This window comes from Plectropomus leopardus, chromosome 2 (assembly GCF_026936395.1).
Source record: "Plectropomus leopardus strain MGB_pleo_1.0 chromosome 2, ASM2693639v1, whole genome shotgun sequence".
NCBI classification, from domain to species: Eukaryota; Metazoa; Chordata; class Actinopteri; order Perciformes; family Serranidae; genus Plectropomus; species Plectropomus leopardus.
Genome location: NC_142177.1, coordinates 39,496,270 through 39,518,399, shown reverse-complemented (window position 1 = coordinate 39,518,399; position 22,130 = coordinate 39,496,270). Strand labels below are relative to the sequence as shown.

The following is a 22,130-nucleotide window of genomic DNA, read 5'->3' as shown; positions in this document are numbered from 1 at the left end:
AAAAGATTGTCAGAACTACAACTGACAATGCCTCCACTCATCAAGGCTTTTAGGGTTTATGGGTGTGATGAAGAAAGTGCTGCTGATGGGGGGTGGAAGATGTGAATGATAGTGAGAAGGAAGAAGAAGCTCCAGAAGAAGATCCTGAAGTGGGAGACAGAGGCTGTTGAAGTGGAAGCTTTAATGAATGAAGAAGATGACGAAAAGTGCCATATCAGCTTCCAAAGCATCACCGCTTGCTTGTCATCTCCTTAACTTGATCTCAACAGTTGATGCCCAAAATGCCAACTCCAACGACATCTACAAGAAAATAAGTCGCGGCAGCATTTGCTAAGTGCTCATCACTTTGAATAGGACCTCCCGCTTCCTCTACAGCTGCAGAGGTCATTGAGAGGGAATGCAAGCTGCAACTCATTCAATTAGTTGACACTCGGTGGAATTCCTTTCTTTCTTTCTGTTGAACGGATACTGCGAATAATTAGAGAGAGAGGAGAAGGAGCCATCAGAGCAGTGACCACTGCACTTAAAATCCCCATGTAAGTGTGGCTGGGAGCAGATACACATGTATCGGGTTGAGTAATATTGTAGTTGACTTACCATCTACCCCTTAGTTTCAGGGGCTGCTGTTAAAGTAACTATTATTAACTGCATTGAGATAATTTGGAACATTATCATCTTATCAACCATCTGTTTCATGTTTCTAGAACTAGATCTTAATTTGAGATAGTAGCATTTCATAAGTATAAGTATATTGCACAGCCAAACACATACTCTTGTAAAACATGATTGGTGACATTAATGTTGTTTTCAGATTTATGCTTATAGACTACATGTTGAAATGTTCAATATAGACTACTTTCTGATATCAAAATGCCAAATCATAATTTCTGCAATATCAACTTGAGAATATTCTAATATACTTAGATTTTTTCAACTATTTTGATCTTTTATTGATATTCTACATTCTGGTGTTTCATCCATGTCTTTACAGGTGCAGCCCTGCAGAACTTGCTTTCTTGACTGAATATGTTGCAACCATATGGGCCCAATCTCCAAGGCACTGAACATATTGCAGGCAGAGAAGGATGTCCACATGGGATGGCTAGTGCCAACTATAACCTCCTAAATGTGAAGCTTGGACCGCCTGAAGACCTCATCTAGGTTCTGCCAGCCACTGATCACTGCCCTTCAAGAAGGAATACAGCGGCGATTTGGAGACATGCTTTCTGACCCTGAACTTGTTGCTGCTGCCATTTTGCTTCCAAAGTTTCAGACCTCATGGACAAGCAATGCAGACTTGCTGGAAATCGGGTAAGTCACTGAGATGGTTCCTCAATTGCTGTTGTACAGGAGGGTATTATTCATGTATTAAACCTTTGTAAAAGGCAGATCCTGATCATAGTAAGATATAACACTGGATCAGAAAATGTGTTAATAGTCACTATTGAGGAACAGCACATTGATCTAGTTATCATGATAGGCCGTTCTGTATAGTCTATGGTTATATAGTCCATGTTTATTGGTTTCACACATTTCCTTTATTCTGTCTGGAAATTGTTTTTATAGGCATGGACTACATCAAGGCCCACTTGGATCTAGAGTCAGTCCCATCACCAGGCAGCCATTCAGGGTCAGAGGAGGAGGACTTCTTTGGTCTTATGAAGGAAACGTTCAAGAAACCACAAGGCAGCTGGACACCCTATCTGGCCAGTTCAACAACCTCCATGAATGTCCTCAAGTCAGTGCCCAATGTTCTCAACTTGTCCCTCAAAGTCAACACTCCGCTGCCTGCCTCCGCAGCATGTGAAAGACTTTTTAGCTCAGCCGGGCAGATTTTTTCTTCAAAAAGAGGCAGACTAGGCTCAAAAAACTTTGAAAACCAACTCTTGTTGAAACTGAACAAAAGTTCTGGTAATGCAAATGACAATGAAACTGCCATTTTAAAACTGTTGTGCAGAGAAAAAAAAACATGTTTATAGATGAGCCTTGCCAGCATTAAGACTTGTTGAGTTCTCATGTTCATGACATGTCAGAAGTTAAAGAAAAGAAAGGTTTAAAAGAAAATTTCACAGTTGAATTGTTGTGTTGATCAGATGTTGATTAGAATAATTGTTGGCTGCATTATAGGACAAAAAATCTGATCAAATAGGCTAACTTATCGAAAGATTATTCAGAGTCTGTTTTGCTTTGAATAGATTTATAATAAAATAAATGATTTTAATATATAACCGTCTTCTTTATTGGTTTTACCTAATGACATTAGAAAATGCAGATGTTACTACTAGTAATTCTTATACCTCTGCAGATGCCATTAGTAATATTTACAAGCAACAACTTTTGTTTATTGTAAAGGTTAGCTGCATTTCTGTGCTACTCCTCTGTGATTCATTTCACACTCTATTTTATAATTCTGTTGTTTATTGTTATCTAACAGGGTAATACAGCTCCATACTATGTTTTTATTGAAATATAGGCCTGAACATTAAGAGACAAAACATTGTGTAAGTACTTTTACTTTTAATACTTAAAGTACATTTAAAAGTAAGTACTTACTTACTTTTACTTAAGTAGGATTGTTATGTAGTACTTGTACTTTTACTTGAGTATATATTTTGCTGGTTATCTGTACTTTTACTTAAGTACTGAGTTTCAGTACTTCCTCCACCACTGCTCACTTATGTTCACACTAGAAAAACATATATATATGTTTATATATACATAACATATATATAGGTCATATTTAGTTTGTTTTTAATAATATTTCTGTATTTTATTTTTTTTATCCAGATGACTCATAGCCTAAAGCTGTAAGTGCAGATTTCTAAAAGTGATGTTTTACGAGCCTTGAACAGGTTAACAGAAGGCTACAGGTGGGGTGTTTGAGTTGAGATTTTTTGGTGATGGCATCTTGTGGTACTGCACTGGTACTGCATTTTAAAGGCAACCCAAAATAACTGGGACCAAAAGCTGGAACCTTTTATTGTTGTTAAATGATTCACAGGTCCTATAATGCAAAGAGAACTGTTGTTTTTAATCAATGTGGGTACCTTGCACTGTGGAAAACAGAAATCACCTGCATTATTTTGAATGCAAAATGGAGCATAAATAAAGTCCATAAAGTATCTCAAAAACAAACTAAAACCAGAAACTTTTCAGACAAATGTGGAGCTGTCAGTGTCCATCAGAGACATAAGCTGAAGACGGAGTAAACCTAAATAATGAAAGAACAAACATCGAGCTTGAAATATTAAGACACATAAAAACACCCGGCTTGTTTGAACGAGGTGAGGTTGGTTGTGAGGGTAACTGCAGATGGATGTTTGCTGTTTGACAGCAAGTAGGTAATAAACTATTCATCAGCCACGGCCGTGTCTGTCATCGCCTGCCATGTTTGCTTGACAGGAGGCCATCTCTGTGACGCTTCCACCGGCTACGCGCTGTGCATACCAGCACTCTGAATGATGACAACGGATACAAATCAAAGAGACAAATCACAAAGACTGAAAATCAAAACTAAAGCTCATCAGAAATCACACATGAGCAGCAGTTAGGAACCTTGAGCCTCGCTTTGTTCACTGGACTGTTGCAGCAGCTCAAACGCCAGAATAAATGTTGGCGTTGTAGGTTTCTGCAAATCACGGGGGACGTTATATTTGTACACCATTTTGTGGCAGAAACTCTGTATTTCTCAAAATCACTTGGTTATGGTGAGGAGAAGATCATGTTTTGGTTTAAAACACTCACGTTTGGAAAAGCAGGAACGGGTCAACAGAAAAAAACACAGTTTGCTCATCAACTGCCGAGAAATGTCAGGATGTGCCACAAATACACCCAGGTTCAATGGTTTTAGTGGCACGACATGCTGTCGGAAGATGCCTAGATTCAGTTGCTCAAATGCCACTCAGAAACTCTGTCTCAGTGAAAAACGCCCAAGTTCAGAGGCTTCTATGCCACTGTGAAAAGCTGTGATGTGTCTGTACAAAACCTAGGTTTGATACCACAAATGCCACTGAAAAACGGCAGGATGAGCTACCAACAACACCAGGATTGGTAAAAAAAACCCACCCAGTTTAAGTGGCTCAACCAGCCTGACGTGTCGATAAAAAATGCCCACCATGGAAGCTCCGCCCCTGTCTGAAGCTTCTACACCACTGCAAAAAGCTGCGATGTGTCTGGAAAAACAACACATAGATTTGGTGCCACAAACGCTGCTGAGAAACCCCACAATGTACCTCTAAATTGGCTCAAATGGAGCTGCTTCTACGCCACTGTGAATCGATGCAATGTGTGGGTTAAAAAAAACATCAGTGACACAAACACCGCTGGGAAATGCAATAGTGTGCCGCTACAAACACCCTGCGTCAGTGCTACAAACACCTGTGGAAATGCTGCGACAGGTTTCCAAAAAACAAGTGAATTGTTGTTTGCTGGTCAAGAACAGCGGTCTGCAGCTTGGCATGCATCTCACCAAGGTGTCAAGACACCCACACCCATTTTCAGATGACAAAGACAGCTCATATGCTGCATCACGTATAAAACATATAAATATAACGTATCAATGGTTTTGCAGAAACGTACAATGGCAACGTTTTCCTGTGGAGACTCGACTGACTGCAAAACAACAAGCCAATGACTTATATATTTCTGCAAAGCAGTAGCTGTTTGAATAAAGTAGGCAAATACTTTTTGACACAAATACAAATGTGTTGGACACGTAAGACTTATTCCGATATATCACAACTTACTTTAGTAAGTTTTGTCTATGCTTCCTATCAATAATGCAGATGAACTGAATGCAGATGTGGGAACACCGTGACATCAATGACAGAAGTGTGGTAGGTAAAGAAAATGAGCGACCAAATGAACGGACAGGAGAATGAAGGACTCTGTAGTTGTTATTATGATCATAAATTGTATAGTTTGTCTTTATGTGTGTGTGTGTGTGTGTGTGTGTGTGTGTGTGTGTGCGTGTGTGTGTGTGTGTTTGATGACTCTAGTTTCTGGTGGGATTCTGCACACAACAGCAGTTTCCCACATCAAGGCCCGTTGCGTTGCAGAGGCTGATCGATGGGAATGTGGTGCTGCTGTTGAACTCTGCTATCAGATCAGAGGATCCATCACAGCTGTGTTGGACACTTTCATACTTTGATTGTTGTTGCAAGTTCAGTGGCCCAAGGAGGTGAAAGAAAAAGGAAGTCTTCAGATTTTGACTTCAAAGGTCAACAACTTACAACGCTGAAATGTAAGGAAGCAATCTTTACAGAAGAGAGAACAGGAGAGAAGGACACAAAGTGGTCAAACCACAAAGTTTAAGGTAAAGATCAAGAAAACAGTTTTAAGATGCTTTAAAAAACAGTACAGTGAGCTGAGTTCTCTGAGGTCCTTTAAGCAAAGATATCTTGGGTTGCTAAATTCTTTCTTTGTCCTTCTAAACAGCGGCAGCATCATGCCGCTCCAGTGTGTGATTTTAGACAGTATGCCAGCCTCGTGGAAGCAAAAGAGGGGTGACAGACGAGACATATAACACAACAGCGTCTGCCATATAGCATACAGTAACAATCATTGAACATCCTCGTTATTTGGCGGCTGATCTCGTCCTCTGATCTGGTAAGGAGCTCCTGGAGGACTTGTTTTGTCTATGAGTTGTCTTCTAGCAGTTCATCGCAATGAAAGTCTTCTGCTACTTTCATGTTTTTATTGGGGTTGACAAACGTGCATGTTCGAAATAGTAAGGGGGACATGTCCTCTGCATCCCCCCTTAAAACCTATGCTGCATCCTAATTTGATGTTTAGGGGGTGTATATTGACCAAACCTTTCGAGAAATGTACAGTATTTGTAAAATTGTGCATTCCAAACTTGGAGAAAATTCAAGAAAAGTTAAAAAAAAAAAGAAAGAAATGATTGAGCATGATTATTTATCTCCAATCCTCCAGGGACCCTCGAAAACCATTAACAAGTAGGTAGGTGTTACAAAAAGTGTTAAGAATCACTTTGGGAAAGTGGTTGACAAGATCAGAACTGCCAAAAAGGGCAGATCGGCATTCATTTCCCTTTTTGTTTTTACAATGAGACATGAACTCTCAGAATCAGTTTGCTTTAGGAGAATTAATTATACTCTATTATTGCTTCATTTGCACAACGATGTTATTGTGCTCAAGTGCTGAGAGACATTGCCTAAAGTAAATCTGGAATCCCAATAACAGCCACACTGTTTTGCTTGAGCAGGATGCACACTCCCATTTTCCTGTAATTTATGAATTTGTATCACTTTATGTATTTGTTGCTCTCCAGTGTAAAGAGACAAAGGGTTGTTTGTTAAGAAACAGCAGAGTCCAGATCCTCATTAATGTTGCGAGCAGCTGCACATGTATACCGCGCAGCTGTAGTCCCGAGAGACGGAGGTTGAGCTTTTTAATCAGTACTAAAATTATTGGGGGTTTTTTTGTGCAGATTGACAAAGAGATGAGATTCAGATTCAGTTTGTGGAACATGTCTAACCAAGTTGCTCATTGCTCTTTTCCCCAGTTTTTGAAAAAAAAAACACACATCAATTTTCTTTGGGTTTAAAGGTTTAAATAGTTGTGAAGGGCGTCTGAAAGCAGCACAAGAAAAGTGATGTTGCTCCAGGTTTCAAAGGGTTAAACAAAAAAGGATCTCACTCTTCAACAAAAAGGTCTATCTCTGTGGGGAGCCTTAACATAAGTTGTCAGACTCTTGTCATTTGTCAGACACAAGTGGACATAAATTGACAGTGTTCATTTGCCTGTTAAATTCTTAACAGTCTTGTCGCTGAATGCATTTATTATGATGGGAGTCATAAAGGAAATTGATTTGAATTTTTAAAATAAATGTGGAACAGATCACCGTTCACACGCTGGTGAGCAGAACTGACAGCTGAAGTAATAGTCTCAGATCCTCTGAATGACTGCCATAGTTTCATGCTGTGTAATTATAAACATGTTAGCTGTCATAAAGATTATAGGCTGTGCACCAGTCTCTGTGTGAGTGCGTTGTTGTATTTTGAAGTGTCCATGGCTTTGGTAGTGAGTGTGAATGAAGGTTCATGTATGTGTGTGAGTGTGTGTATCAGTGCTCATCACTTGTGTCATGTCAGACGTGTGAATCACAGCAAGCGTCTCCGTGACAGCCAAATGTATCTGCGTTCCAAGTCTGTGACATCTGATGCATTAATTATACTGGTGTGTGCAGATAAACACGCTGAAGGAGTGACTGCGCCCTGAAAAGAGCAGACAGAAGATTTAACTGTGATAAAAGCCACTCTTTACAAAAAGCAATAACTGGTCTTTTTTGCCACCAGGGGCCAGAGTTTAGGAAGCTAAGGAGACACAGAACAAACGATAAATTCTGCCCAGCCCGAGACGAAAACTGGCACTGTATGTGTCTGCAAATCATGGATAATTTGGTAAAGCTGGTTTTGTCATTGTAAGGCGGAGGGGTTGGTGGATGGCGTAACATCTAGGCAAGCTGCATATATTTCTTTTGGTCAAATCATTGCTGTTTCCGGAGGCTTTTTAGCTACCACACATTCTTTGTGACCTATTGCCATGTTTCCACCAGGAACTGTTCCACGAAAAGCTGTCATCTATTTACAGTGACACTGCTGCCTTTAAAGTCAGGATAGTGTGAAGTGAAGCAGGTTTTCTTTAACCAAGACAAAGTTTCCCACTGGGGACAGTGTCAAAAAGTAATTGTTTTTTTTAACACGAGTTCACAGCGCTATGAAAAGCGACTGTTTCTATGGAGACATTGCTGCACTTTAATCTGGGATAATGCCAAGAAAGGAGGTTTTTAAACCAAGACATCACTTTCTTAGTGGGATAGTCTCACAAACAGTTGTTTTCTGTCAAGATTTTGCTTTCCAGACGGAAATGTTTGGTTTTTACAGAGACACCTCTGCCACGACAATTTTTAATTTTTTTTTTTTTTTTTTTATCAAGACATTACTATGTTTCCGTGTGGATAGTGTCACAAATTCAGTTTACCGAGACATAGCAGCATTTCCTGCAAGCATAGTGCCATGAAAAATGCTTGTATTTTTATAATATTGCTGCTTTTTCCACCAAGACAGTGGCACCAAAAGTGATTGTTTTTTTTACCAAGACATTGCTGTGATTTATGCTGACATAGTGTGACAAAAAGTGTTTATTTTTGCTAAAACACAGTCTTTTCCTAACCATAATTAAGTGGTTTTTGTGCCTAAAACTTGGCACACGTTAACCACAGCATTCTTGAAATGTAGGTTTTCAATGTATCTGTTCCGTGATAACATACAAATGTAAGGTATCTGGTTTGCAGAAAAGTACAATGCTAACATTTAATCTGCTTATTGCGTTGGTAAATAACAAAAGGGCTTTCCAATTTAAAGCCATGGATGCTGAGCAGGTAGTCGTGCCTGGTTTATGGGTTAGAACGAATTTCTGATTGTGCAATACTTTGATAAATCAACCACATATTTGAAATCTATAATGTAAATTTCTAAATGAAAAGGTAAATCAAAACTTTATTTGGTGACACAATAACAGTTGTAAATGTTGTAAGCTTAAAAATATTTAGGCTATGTCTGTGCTGAAGTTTTTGTTTGCTTCTGTGGAGATTGATAAATGTTGTAAATGTCAGACTGACTTTTCATCTGCACTGAAATGTTTCCCTCTGGATCCTGGTCTACAAGCATCAAAGCAACTTCAAAATAACTCCCATACATGTAATGCACATTACGTACTGCACTGTGCTCCTCTGAGGACACATATGTCATTGCCAGTGAATCCACACTGGTGTCCTTTGTTTGAAGATGCTCTGTGTTATTTTGTCCCCGTCATTTGGATCAAAGACCAGGATCACCAAGCAGCATCAGTTCATCATTATACTGACGCATTACATCAAGCATAATTTTCTTTTCCTGTCTTTGTAAATGCACACAGGCTCTTTTTAAAGTTTCATTCTCCTCACTGAATCACATCTCTTCATCTCTGCTTGTACAAGCTGCTCCTAAAAGTCACTACAAAAAACAAATTATTTCTAAGGCGGAACAGCTCAAATTGTTTTTGAGTTTTATGCAGGGAAATTATGCAGCTTCTACAATGTATTGATGTATTCTGAATATCTGTTCAAATATTGTTTTATTAAAGCATTTGGATTTTTTTGTTTACTTGATTCGTGAATTTAACACAAAGCTGATTGAATTGAGTTAAATGAAACAGCAGTCTGATTATTAAGCAACAATGCAGAATACTTGTTTTCACTTAACAGTATTAAAATCTGAGTTCTTACTGCATAATACAGAAAGGAACAAATTGGAAGGAAAGTTCCAACCACGTTCAAGTAACAATGCCACCAGTTCTGTCCAAGTGCATGCTAATGTGATGCCATCGGAAAGTGGCTTTTGGCATCACGATCATACACTGAAAGCACTAACAGAGTGGATGTAAATTCACCCAGCCCGTAGCACAGGCTGGGTGAATTTAGAAAAATATTGGTATTAATGTAAAGTGTAGAAAGCCCTAAAACTGGAAGTTCTTTAGCACCTGAAGTGCACATGGTCACCTGTCTCAGTGTGAATCCACATTAAGGGCTCATTCTTTCTTACATCCCACCGCCTGAATAAAACATGCTGTATTAAAACAACACAAAATACACAAATTAATCCACTTTGGAAACGGAAAAGAAGAACATTTAATCCCAGAAAAAGTGACTCCCTCCATGCCTCACCTCCACCCAGCCTGACCCTTCCCCGCCAGCTTCTTCTTGGTGCTCTCAGTGCCCCACCTCCCCTCCATCCACACAATGTTCATCTTGGAAAGCTGTGTTTAATTATTCAGTGATGTTGTGGGAGGCGGAAGAGACGGTTTTATGCTTGCTCTACTTGTCTGAATTAAGAATCCATTGAGGTCACGAATAATGACCTGCTTATAAGTCTCAAGGATGCGGTGTGGCGAGCAGACCGCAGTCATCGGCCCTCATTAATAAATGTATTGATCTGGCGTGCTGCGCGACACTGAAGGTCTTATAACTCTGCAGACAGTCATGCAAGGTCACTGATATGAAGAACAGTGTGTGTGTGTGTTCAACAATCCTGAATGTTTGTGTGTAGGAATGGACAAGTGTGCATGTTTTGCAATGTCTAACACACACATTCCTCACACTTTTTTTTTTAACTATGATGACTTATTTTGTGAGTTCATGAAGTGAACACAAAAAAATCTGATTCCACTCTATAACTGTCCACCCCAAGGGATTTTCGCATCAAACATTCACCCTCTGTGGGCTGTAGATTACAAATAAAAGAAAGTTAGACGAGAAGATCGATAACGCGTTCATGTCTATGCATTTATTGTGCAGCTAAAGAGCCAGGAGGCTATTAGCTTAGCTTAGCATAAAGACTGGAGGCATGGAGGAACAGCCAGCCTGACTCTGTCCAGAGTTACTCACTTATTAACATATTATTCTTCAGTATTTCCCCTTGGATTGTTTCTAGTAGAAGTGGTAAAGTGCGTGACTCTTTTTTTTGCCCTGCTGCAAGATATTTAGCAAGTCCATAGTCAATGTTGAACTACATTTATTAATTATTATTTATTATATATCAAATACCCTGTATGCTGTTACAATCACTCCTGCATGTGTGGACAGATATAACATTTGACATGTAGTGTTTCAGTCAATACTGTGATTCTAACATTGCTGGTAAAATCGATTGATGGCTGTCACCAAGAAGAAAACAGATTCCAGCTGGCAGACAGGCATCAATATGGAATTAGTAAGACGTTGGATTTTGACCTTGAACAGATGCTGAAACTTGGTTGGAATGACAATCAGGTTGCTAATAAATTAGAATTTCACATTGTGTTGATGTTAACATAATGGTGTCTTTGAGACATTGGGTTTTGCTTGTGAGAGTAGTTGGGTGGGAAGCTGACAATCAGTCTTGGTACTGCAAAAAAATACCTGAGATTGATTTTTCTCAGAGCAGCACCAGACCTATCTGACTGCTGAAACGAGAAGAGATGTGGGGAGCGATTTTGAAGTCTGGTACCTGGTAATTTTTCTAAATATCCCATCATATATTGGATGAGAGGTGGGTTGCGACTTGCACAAGTCATCAGTCTCTAGTAGTTCTACAGGTAAAATGACCATCGGACTGTTTGTTCATACTGCACTTCTTCACCAAACAACCAACAAGTTCAATTTAGCTATTTTTTAAACACACTATCCATGTGTGACGGCTCAAATTATAGGGGGCTTTCCATTAACCATTACCCACCAAATTGAAATTGGGAATATAAAAATACCACTAATGGAAACGTCAGTTTTGAAAAAACTCCCATTTACTGCAAAAAACGTTTTCACGTTCTCATAAGGTGGTATTTCAGGCACTTCAAGAGAGCAATATTCACAAAACTGCAATGGAAACACTGTTTTTGCTTTTATAGGTCACATGATGCTATGACTATGACTATGACTATGTGCTTGTGCTAGTCATGATGGTTTGCGCCTGTTTGCATCTTTGCTTTGACTTACTGCAATTGTGCAGCCTCTAAAATTCACTTTGCATATCACATCTTAAAACACAGTGAGAATAACACTTTCTTGCACACTTACTTTTCCCATCACTGTTTCGAGGCTCTAACACTGTCCAAAAGAAGAGGTGCAAGGTGGTTAGTGGTCTGCACACTTTAAGATAGATATGGTACATAAAAGATGGATACAGCAAACTAACAAGGTTAAGGATTCATCCAAGAATTGTTTTTTTTCTTCTCTTTGCATTTGGTTTGAAATTGAATTGACTCAGAATGTTTTATTCAGATCGAGAGAGATCGGCAGGAAAGGTAGGATGGATCCAGGCAGTTGAAGCTCTGTGCTGATGTAGGACTTTGAGTCAGACTAACACAGAGATTAGAGACTCTGCAGCTGAATTCCCGGCATGCTGGAGACAAAGTGGTGGCATCAGGATGAAACGCTGCCAGTGACAACGTAATATAAGGAGCGTGAGGAAACCTATAGGGCGGTAGGAGGGGCGGTGGATGGGTCCAACAAACCCCAGACTTTTACACTTTCTGTCTGGATGTTATGTTTTTTTCTACACTTTACCATGAGCCTCCTTCCCCTAATACTAACCATTCGTGCCAGCATGTGTGTTTGTTGACATCTCTGCGTTGGTTACCATGTCCTTTTGTTGTCTAAACATAATGACGGGCAGCGTCATCCAACCATGTGCTTGTGTTGACATTCCAGAAGGTAAAGAGCAGATGCAGAAGTATACTTAGAGCGTATATGTAGATGCGTAACACCACAAAGTGGAAATATGTGACAACTTTGGATGGGAATGTGTTGGTGTCTAATGCCAACGGTGCACCGTTGTCATTAGTCAGACGCTCAAATCAGATCTGGTGGAGCCCGTCAGTGCATAAAATCACTCTGACTAGCAGCAGGTGAGAATAGAAGATAGATATTCATTTTTTCTACTGTAGGTAGTACACTGCATACACTAGTACAGTTAAGGGCACAACAAATAAGCTACAACTCAAAGAGGTAGACATGATTTGCAGAAATGTTTCTGATGCTGTAAATCACCTCTGAGCATCCAAATGTATTCTGTGATGCCCCGGGGAGGACCGGTACTGTGATTGGTGGGAAATGTCCCAATCACACTCATGCACACAGCAGGAAGTAGGAGGAAGCTGCAGTTTATGTCGATAGTGATTACAGCTGCAGGTTAAATCTCCAGAGCTGCAGACAGACTGAACCTGAAGCTCTCTGCAGGCCGTCGCCACCTTTAACAGCCACCCTGCTACCCATAATGCAACCTGACAGGGACGAGCAGCCAAGGAGAGGTGAACAAAGCTTCACAATACACCCACCTTTGTTTTGTCGTCAGTACTTACGATTCTCCACCGTTAACAGAATAAGAAGTGAAAGGCTCCATGTTCAGACAGTCAGCCCAAATTTGTGTGGTTTGCACAACAAGCTTTTTATTACACACCAGAAAACCATCACTGGTCTTTGGCAATTTTCTATAATTCCTCTGTTTTCATTGTTAGTGGTCCACCTTTCCATGCAGGAATCATCCAATTACATATGCCCTACACCATGCAGCATGCGTTACCATTTATACGTACATAACGCAGACAAGAATCCAAGCTTTTATGTTTTAAATCAAAGGACTATATTTTCTAACACAATATTTTCAGCAGAGGAAAATGTTGCCGTTGTATGTTTCTAGGGTGTTGAGGGGCTACGGGCCGTTGTTCATGGGAGCATCTTATCCAACATCTCAGCATCAGTAAAACATATCCTACACTTCAAAAATGATCTCTTCTTTTGTTGTTCAACGTGTTGCACTAAAAGCACCATCTTGAATTTCATCTTGATAAGACAGACAAATCTTTCCTCACCCCGGCTCCCAGTGGGAGCTCTGGCCTGGCTCTCAGCACATGTGGACCACTCCAAACTGTCCATAAAGTACTCTTTTTAAAAGGCAGAAGATTTCAGACAAGTTAGTGCCTGCAGCAAACACAAAGTTTGCAAGCCAACTTTTAAAGAAAAGGAGAACAAAGCGAAGTTTGCCCCACACTGCTCTTTCTTTCAGGACATAAAAGTGACCAGATTCCTCTGCAAAATCGTGGACTATCACCTCTCAGAAATCCCTCACATTCACTCAGTACACACACACACACACACACACACACTCTTGTGTCTTAGTCGTCAGTTATGCATCAGGTATATATAGTTTGTAGATTCGATGATGTGTGTTTTACTGTACCATACTGTGAATAAATATTTTTGGAATCAAACTTGCCAACTTCTGCTGTATCAGAATCTTCAAAATCCTTCAGTGTTTCCTACTAATATGATTTTGCTCACAGTTATTATTTTAATTATTAATCAGAATTCCAAATTGATAGTTAAGTGTATTTTATAAGACTGACTTAATAAAATAATTTTTCCCTTTTTTTTTTTGGGAAATGATGCCCCGCAAGTGATTTAATGTAAATTAAATCATATCATAGTATCATTCATATTTTTTTTAATCATTCATTATTATAGTCATTCATTAATCACAAGTCCCCAGTAATGTCAATATGCCTTAGATGATAGTAAACTCATTGGTTTCTCTGTTTCTACAATAAATTAACAGTGTTTTGTGGATTATAAACTGTAACACTGTAGTTTCTCAGCCTCCTCTATGTGCTGTTAACACCCACACAAGACAACGTTATCATCAGACCAACCTATTGATCCGTGTGCGTTATCATTTGTCAAGCCGGCAGCTGGCATTGATAAGGCTCCGGGATTGGCTGCAGTAGGTGCTGGCTATTGATCGCCCCGTCTTTCTAATTGAATACACACACTCCTGGGTATTGATAACAGAGAGCTACAATTTGATACAAAAGTGGTGAGTATAGATTGGTGAATGTGATGATGTTATCAGGCAACGAGGAGTATTGATAAATGTGATAGGGGGAAAGTATTGATAAGTGTTCTGCAGGGTCAACAAGGTGAGGTCAAAGGAGAAAGGATGGCAGGCAAGACAGTGTGTGTTTGTGTGTGTGTTTGAAAAGAGTCATTCTTCTTGCTGCTGGGATCTGTTTCTTGTCCTGGTACTGTATAATATGTAAGTTAAAGAAAAAAAAGTTGCACCTGTAAAGACCCCCCTGACTTTAGTAATTTGTTTGTTTTCCTCACTGTCGTTTTTACTATTGCCCACTGCTGATCAGAGTGATTTTATTCACTAGCAGACTCTACAAGATCTGACGTTGATTCAACGTGCTAGTGCGAGTGACCGACTAGTGCCGACAGTGAGGGAACCAGCTCGTTCTCATCCCGAGTTGTCACATATTGCAGTGGACTTTTGCATCTGCATATTGTGCTCTAAGTATCCTTCTGCCTCTGCTCTTTATGTTCTGGGATGCCGCTATCGTGATGTCAACGCAAGCACATGGGATTAATCTGCATGTGGTTACGTATGGGCAACAGAAGCACATGGTAACCAGCGCTGACACATCAACAAATGCACATGCTGGAACAGATGGTTAGGACTGGGCAAAAGATGCACATGGTAAGGTGTAGAAAAAAACATCACAGTTAGACAGGAAGCATAAAAGTCTGCGGTTTGTTGGACCAAAGCACCACCCCTCCCGTGCACCCTATAGGCACCCTTGTGCTTGTTACATTACATTACCATCCTGCTCATGCTGGCACAGGCGGTTTCGGATTCGGGGAAGGAGTTACGTGTTGAGGTGTAGCACATCATCATCATACATGTGAAAACAGTCAGTGAGTAACTCTGCACATATGTCATTTTACACAGCAAAGGTCAAACATTAAAGTAACATAAAAAGAAACACATAATTCAGTGTAGGGGTGCTTTTACATAAGTATTTTATTGTTGATTTTTCTCGGTAATGCAACAGTTTTATTTCCTGATCTCTAGCCTTGAGTTTGGCTAGAGATGTTTTGTTCTCTCTCTCTCTCTCTTTCTCTCTCTCTGTCTCTCTTTATATATATATATATTGCAGACCCTGTACATAGATAAATGCAGTCATTTCCATCTCTGACTGCTCAGCCCAATAATTTTCTCCTCTCAGTCCTTTATGTTGAGCAGGTGGCTGTTATACTGTGAGAATAAATGACATCTCTGGGCTCATCGCCATCCCTCAGGATGAAGAAATGAGCAGTGGCCAGCTCCGCGTGAAACAAGATGGATCGAACACATCAATCAGTCAATCAATTCAGGTATCGATCTGTTGGTTTCTGGGAAGTGCGGCTGTCTAGAAAGGATGACACATAATGTTATCCATCAAATATGTTGAGAAGAAACATAAATGATGCTGCAAAATACAGAAAGAACGCACGGAGGAGTAAATGAGAGAGACAGAAAAGACAAAGACAGATATATGATTTGGTGACATTTAAGTGTGTGTGCATGTGTGTGTGACAGACTACCTGGAAGCTCTCACAGAAAGAGGTGAAATAGAGGGCAGACTGCCACTCTGGAACAACTGCAAAAAAAGATATAGAACGAGAAAGGTTTTGACAGACCGACAAAGAGGGACAGAGAGAGAGAGAGGGATGAAAGACAAGGTGTGGTGACAAGGTGAAGAGAGGAGAGCAGACAAGCTGCCTCCGACATTTACGTCCAAGACAATTGCTTGGCCTTTTGGCGTAAAAGCTTACACGCACACGCGCACACACACACACACACACACACACACACACACACACACAGTGTAAAGGTTGGACAACATGTCGTCCACCATGTCAAAAAAGCCAAGTGGTATTTCTTTTATAGCAGCCACCTTTGAAACTAGGGTGAGATGCTGGTCGTCACGGTGACTACCAGATGCATTTGCTATTTCAGACTTTAGACGTCACATTCGCTGTGATTATGTGAATTTTAATAGCTGTTCTGTGTATGATTACCAAACACAGCACACAAATGCCTGTAATATGAGCTTTTTACAGCTGTTCCAATTGATCAAAACAAAATAAAGACCGCTTTAAAGGTCCAGTGTGTAGATATTAGGGGAAAATATTAGCAGAAATGAAATATAATACAATATGATTATTTTCTTTAGTGTATAATCACCTGAAAATAAGAATTGTTATGTTTTTGTTTCCTTAAAATGAGTCATTTATATCTATGGAGCAGGTCCTTGTCATTATATACTGTTGCTTTGTCAGTTATTTTGGCGTAAGATATGGACACCAAAAACCACCTTTCGTGGCAGTATGCTACGCCAACCGGCTGCATCAGTTGGTAAGGTGACCGGGGGGAACCTCTAGCGGTGTTATGATATGGTGCCAGTCAGTCGGACGACACCTGGTGTGACTGAATGATAACAGTTGATAACCTAGATAGATGAAACCTGTGGCGGCAGTATAATACGCCGCTGGACAGTGTCAGGTTAAAATGCTGCTGATAACAAAGTAGTATAAGGAGTGTGAGGGTCCATGTAGGTTTGTGGGAGGGAAGGTGCATGGATCCAACAAACCTTGGACTTTCACCTGGGAGCCTGGTGTTCACTTCCTGACACACTACAATGGTGTGAAAGACAGAAGAAGATGCAGCATGATGGAGAGAAACAGTATGAGGAGAAAAAAGCAGAGTTGTTGTGTATCATATTCAAACTGAACTGGTGGAGACTCTCCAGCTTTTTCTAGGTCAGAGAATATAAAAAGCATTGTTGTTCTTTGTTTGTAAGATAATCAGATGATAAGATGATCAGACCTCAGCCGCTAGCTCTCCTTTGTCTTTTCAGCTCTTCTTAATTATAGCTGGATTCAAATATAAAGTTATTGCCAAGCTAGAAAAAAACCCTTGGATATGTTATTTCATATGACAGGTTCGTCTTTATTGCTATTGGTCCATTTAGAGTAACTTTAACACACCAGGGAGGCTAAAAGTTCTCCTTCACAGAACAAAGGATATCCATTCAAATTAAAACCAGTAATAGAAAACGACTTATATCTAACTGCAGGAAATGAGGTCAGCATGTGTGTGTATGTGTCTGAACAAACATTAGTTCTATTGTAGTTATTGATATTCTGTTCATGGATTGTACAGAAAAATAGATGCAGCCACAGTAATTAGTTTTACATTAACCCTAAAATTGCGCAAATTGAGATGGGAAATATAAAATATGCTTAACAGAAACATATCACTTTTGAAAAAACTCCCATTTATTGCAAAAGATATTTTACACTTGCATTAGGTGGTATTTCAGGTAGTTTGGGAGTGGATTAAAATAAGGAGGGCTGTTGAAGTAATCCTAAAAACTCATAAAATGAAATGTCAGATAATCTCATGTGAGACATAAAGGGGATATTATTTGTTTTTAACTTCATATTAACAATTAAAATGAAAGAATATGAAATGTAAATCCCGTTTTTTCGGAACAGATAACTGTTGATTGACTGCAGACGCCCTCATGAATAAGTCAATGGTTTATCGTGATTATAAAATGAATTAGCAGAATTTATTCTGCGTATAATGTGGGTCAAATGTAAATGTAAAGGCATAGTTACAGATCCACAGAGGCATTTCTGTTCAATTTAGTAAATATCTCCACATTTAATATCTGAAATATCTCTCTCTTGTCAGATCCCCCCAATGTTTCACTTTCAGATGAAATATAGAATTGACAGCATGGTTGGATATGTGGTTCATATGTATTTTTAAAAGAAAATCGATGGTTCTGCTTTAAAAACTCTCTGCTTTGTGAAACATCTGTAATGGGGTTACAGCTTCAGATGCCTACGAGTAGAACTGTGGGGGGTTTGAAACCACAAACTGCAGCTTGTATTATTTCTAATATGGGCCAAATGTAAACAGCCTATCCCAGAACAGTGGGAGATTTATCAAGGCAGGAAGTTAGCATATGTGCGGCTAGATTGTAGGATGGTAAAATAAGACTTTGCAGCTTCGGATGCTCTTTAATGTTGCCTTTAAGCATATCTTGATGTTGAATTTTTAATGGTAAGGGAACATTTATTTTTAAATTTTTTTTCTCTTTGCTCCGTTCGGCCTCAGGCTCCTACAGTTGTGCGTATTTTCAGTGGAAGCTGTCGAGTACAACCGCAGAACAGCTGGAAATTAAACTCATTATTTACTGCCCCTCATGTCAAAAGAAACACAGTTAACATCATAACTACTTAAAAAAATATGCACAAAATCCAAAACAAACGAGGAGAAGCAGGATAATGAGGAATCTCGGAGCACGCGGAGACTCTGCCAACAGCACGCTGACAACAGGTGTGGGTGTGTGTCTGCCTGTCCTCAGCGGACGGTTACAGGCTGCATAATTCCTCATAAAGCAACAGTTAGAGAAGAATAACCAGACGATGATGATGGATGGCCTGCTCTTAATGTATGTGTATGTGTGTGTGTGCATGGTGCACTTGTACTTTTGTCTTTGCGAGGACCAACTTGAAACTTGAGAGTAATTTTTCAGTTCTTGAAAGGACTTTTTCTTCCAGTCACCATATTTTCAAAGGGTTGTTTGAGAGTTAAAGGGACCCCAAAATGAAAAATACACAATTTACTCTAACCAGTAGTGCTATTTATTGATCTAGATTGTTTTGGTGTAAGTTGATGAATGTTGGAAGTACCGCTTTTGGAGTGCTTTGGATGTATGATCCGGATGCCAAAAACAACCTTTTGCATCTGCATGATACGCCACTGGACATTGTCAGCTGAGAACGTGGTCAGACAGAACCATTCTCAGTGTTGAAAATGCACTGATGGGCTTGTGCTTGTGACAAATTGAGATTAATGGCGTCCTCCTCAGCGGATGTGTAATGTTATCTAGCTCAGTGGTGCTAGGTGAGCTAGCTGTATACGCACACTTCCTTCTGCGCAGTGATGCAGACATTAATGACCCCTGCTATAACCAGCAGGACACCACTGATGTGAGAAGTGAGTTTGGAGACAGTACACTTTAAGAAATAAGTTATTAAATATTTTTGCAGTATTTTTTTCAGTGTTGCAATTTGTACACGGTCTCTGCGCACTCATCTCACAAATGGTCACACACAAACAGGAGTGTTTTTTGAGTTTTGACAACATTTTAACTTTGAGTTAATAATCCAGGAAGTTTGAATTTGTTAATAATCTTTCAGACTTTACCAAAGTGATTTAGGCAGGCTTCTGGTATTATTTACTGGCAATGAATCTTTTAGCGGCTCGGAGTACTGGACTGTACCGGCCCACTTCCACCCCTGGTTAGAGTTAGTAAATACATGAAGTCAACAAATACAAGTTGGTTATAAATCATCTGTTTAGACTGTTCAGCACCAAGTACGCTATGAGGCTGTGATCAAATGTGGATGTTCAATAAATCAGTTAATTTGTCACATGAAATTATACAAGCTATTACTCCAGTGAAATGCAAAATGTGTGTGTGTGTGTGTGTGTGAGCAAGCAGGTGATTGATGTTGAGCTGACAGTGCAGTCAGAGCAGAGGAACTAAACACATATACTCCCTATTCATTTTCTTACCGGAGGTCTGTGAAGGACACACACACACACACACACACACACACACACACACACACACACACACACACAGCATTTCACAGCAAAGCAACATCCTCCTTTAATTCTGCTCTTAATTTCCACTCATTTATTTGCGTCTCTTTGATCGATTACAGTTGGCGCTTCGACTGTTTTTATTCTTTTCATTCAGTGCAGATGTTTTTTTGTTTTTTTTTTTCAAACTTAAATCTCACCCTCAAACACTTCGTCTCTTATTGACACAACGCATTAATTTTCCTCCTACACTTTCTCGTCTCTGAGGCTCTTTACAGATAAGCACATCCAACACTTCAGTTCTAACAAGAGTGCAGGGATTTAGATTTGAGGAAAGTCTGAGCGTCCCCAAGAAATTTTTGGTTCTAAAAACGCCGGTCAAATAAAGTTATTCCTCAAGCTACAAATGTTGCTGAAGCTCTCTGACTTCTCTAAAAACAGCACAATGCAACCACTCAGTGTTTTAGTAACGTTTTCTGTGGCACCTTTTCTTTATGTTCCCTGAACGTTCTTAAAGTTCGGCCAACGTTCTTTTTAAATATCAAAAAAGTTTGTTTTTTTTTAAATTGTTTATATATTACATTACATTTTCATCTTAAAAAAGGTCTGTAATCTCAGTCCTCGATAACAAAATGTTCTATATTTGTTTTCATGTAACATTGTGGGAACATTTTATAAAAATAACATTCTATGATGTGTCACCTCTCAACATCACCTCCTCAGAACGTTGCAGTTATAACGTTACGTCTTAGGCAGTATTTACCCTTACAGGAACATTATTCAAAATGATAAACATCCTTAAAATGATTTTTGAACATTGGGTTAAAATGTTTTCTTTAAAACATTATTGTAACTTGTAGGTAATGTCAGCAAACATTGTGGGAACGTTCTCTGCTATCTGGGTCATCTGGAACAATTCAGCATCTTTACCTCATAACACAGCAAGCGTTTGTGTGTTTCTGAGTGTGTGTCCATGTCAAATATTTCCACTCTGCATATATTTGCAGTGTATGGATTTAGCTGGCGTAACTAAGACTGTCAGCTGTCAGGTCAGAGCAAATAAAGTTTAATCATTTAATACACAGCTCAGTTCATTACTGCGGTCTGATTGGCTGATGAGGCCATTCTGTGGTCTGTCATCTGTGAATATCACACTGATAGTTTGACATAATGACCTGCTATTCACTGAGCACAAAGCTGTTGATTGCTGGTTGCGGGCTTTATCTTTTGACATGAAACGCTGATTTAAATGATTACAGGCTTAACAAGAAAGAAAAAAAATAACAGCATTGATGTCACAGCAATAACTGGTTTGAGGGATTCAGGACATTTTGATCAAAGAAGGAAAACAAGAAGGTTTCAACAAACATTAAAAGCATAGTCCACAGTGTTTAGCTGTAATATAGGAGACAGATACGTCCAAGTCCAAAAATGTCTATATAGACACAGCTGCAGTAACTGAAAAAATGTTTGTTTTTTAGTGATTTGAGTTAACCACCCAAACACATACCCTTTCTGTGGAACTCACAGAGCTCTCCATTATTACATCTTGCAAAATTAGTTATGTTTACTGGAATTTTTTTTCCCAGTCACAGACGTGACAGAAGTTCTTGTTCCACACAGACGTTGTAAGGAGGTGGTTGGAGTGGACGCTGTTCAGCCTTATATAATAGTTATGTAACCATGAAAGGACAGCACATTCTCATTCTACACTCGTGAAATATTTCCACTTGACAGTGCTTTTTGGTGTAAGATCGTAACGCTAAAAGCCACCTTCTTATGTACAACATGTTCTGTCAGTGACCTTCAGCGTATGACATTTTCGGTATCCTTGTGTGTGTTGTTGTTTACACTGCTGGATGCCACCATCGTGATGTCAACAAATGCACATGGTGGGAGGAAGCAGCACCGTTTTTGTGTTTGCACAACAGGCAACCAACATGGACTGTCACGATGGTTAGGATTAGGCAACAAAGTCGAGGATGGTTAGGTTTAGGTAAAAGAGCCACATGGTAAGGTGTAGAAAAACAAAAAAAACACATCCACTTGAAAAGTGAACTCTGGACTTGTTTGTGGGACCCATCCCCT

The 22,130-nt window shown here is 39.6% G+C and overlaps 1 pseudogene; it reads left to right on the top strand.

Annotated features, from left to right (window-relative positions):
* The window catches only part of LOC148190287 (uncharacterized), a 218,393-nt pseudogene that overhangs the window by 73 nt on the left and 196,190 nt on the right, over positions 1 to 22,130 (top strand).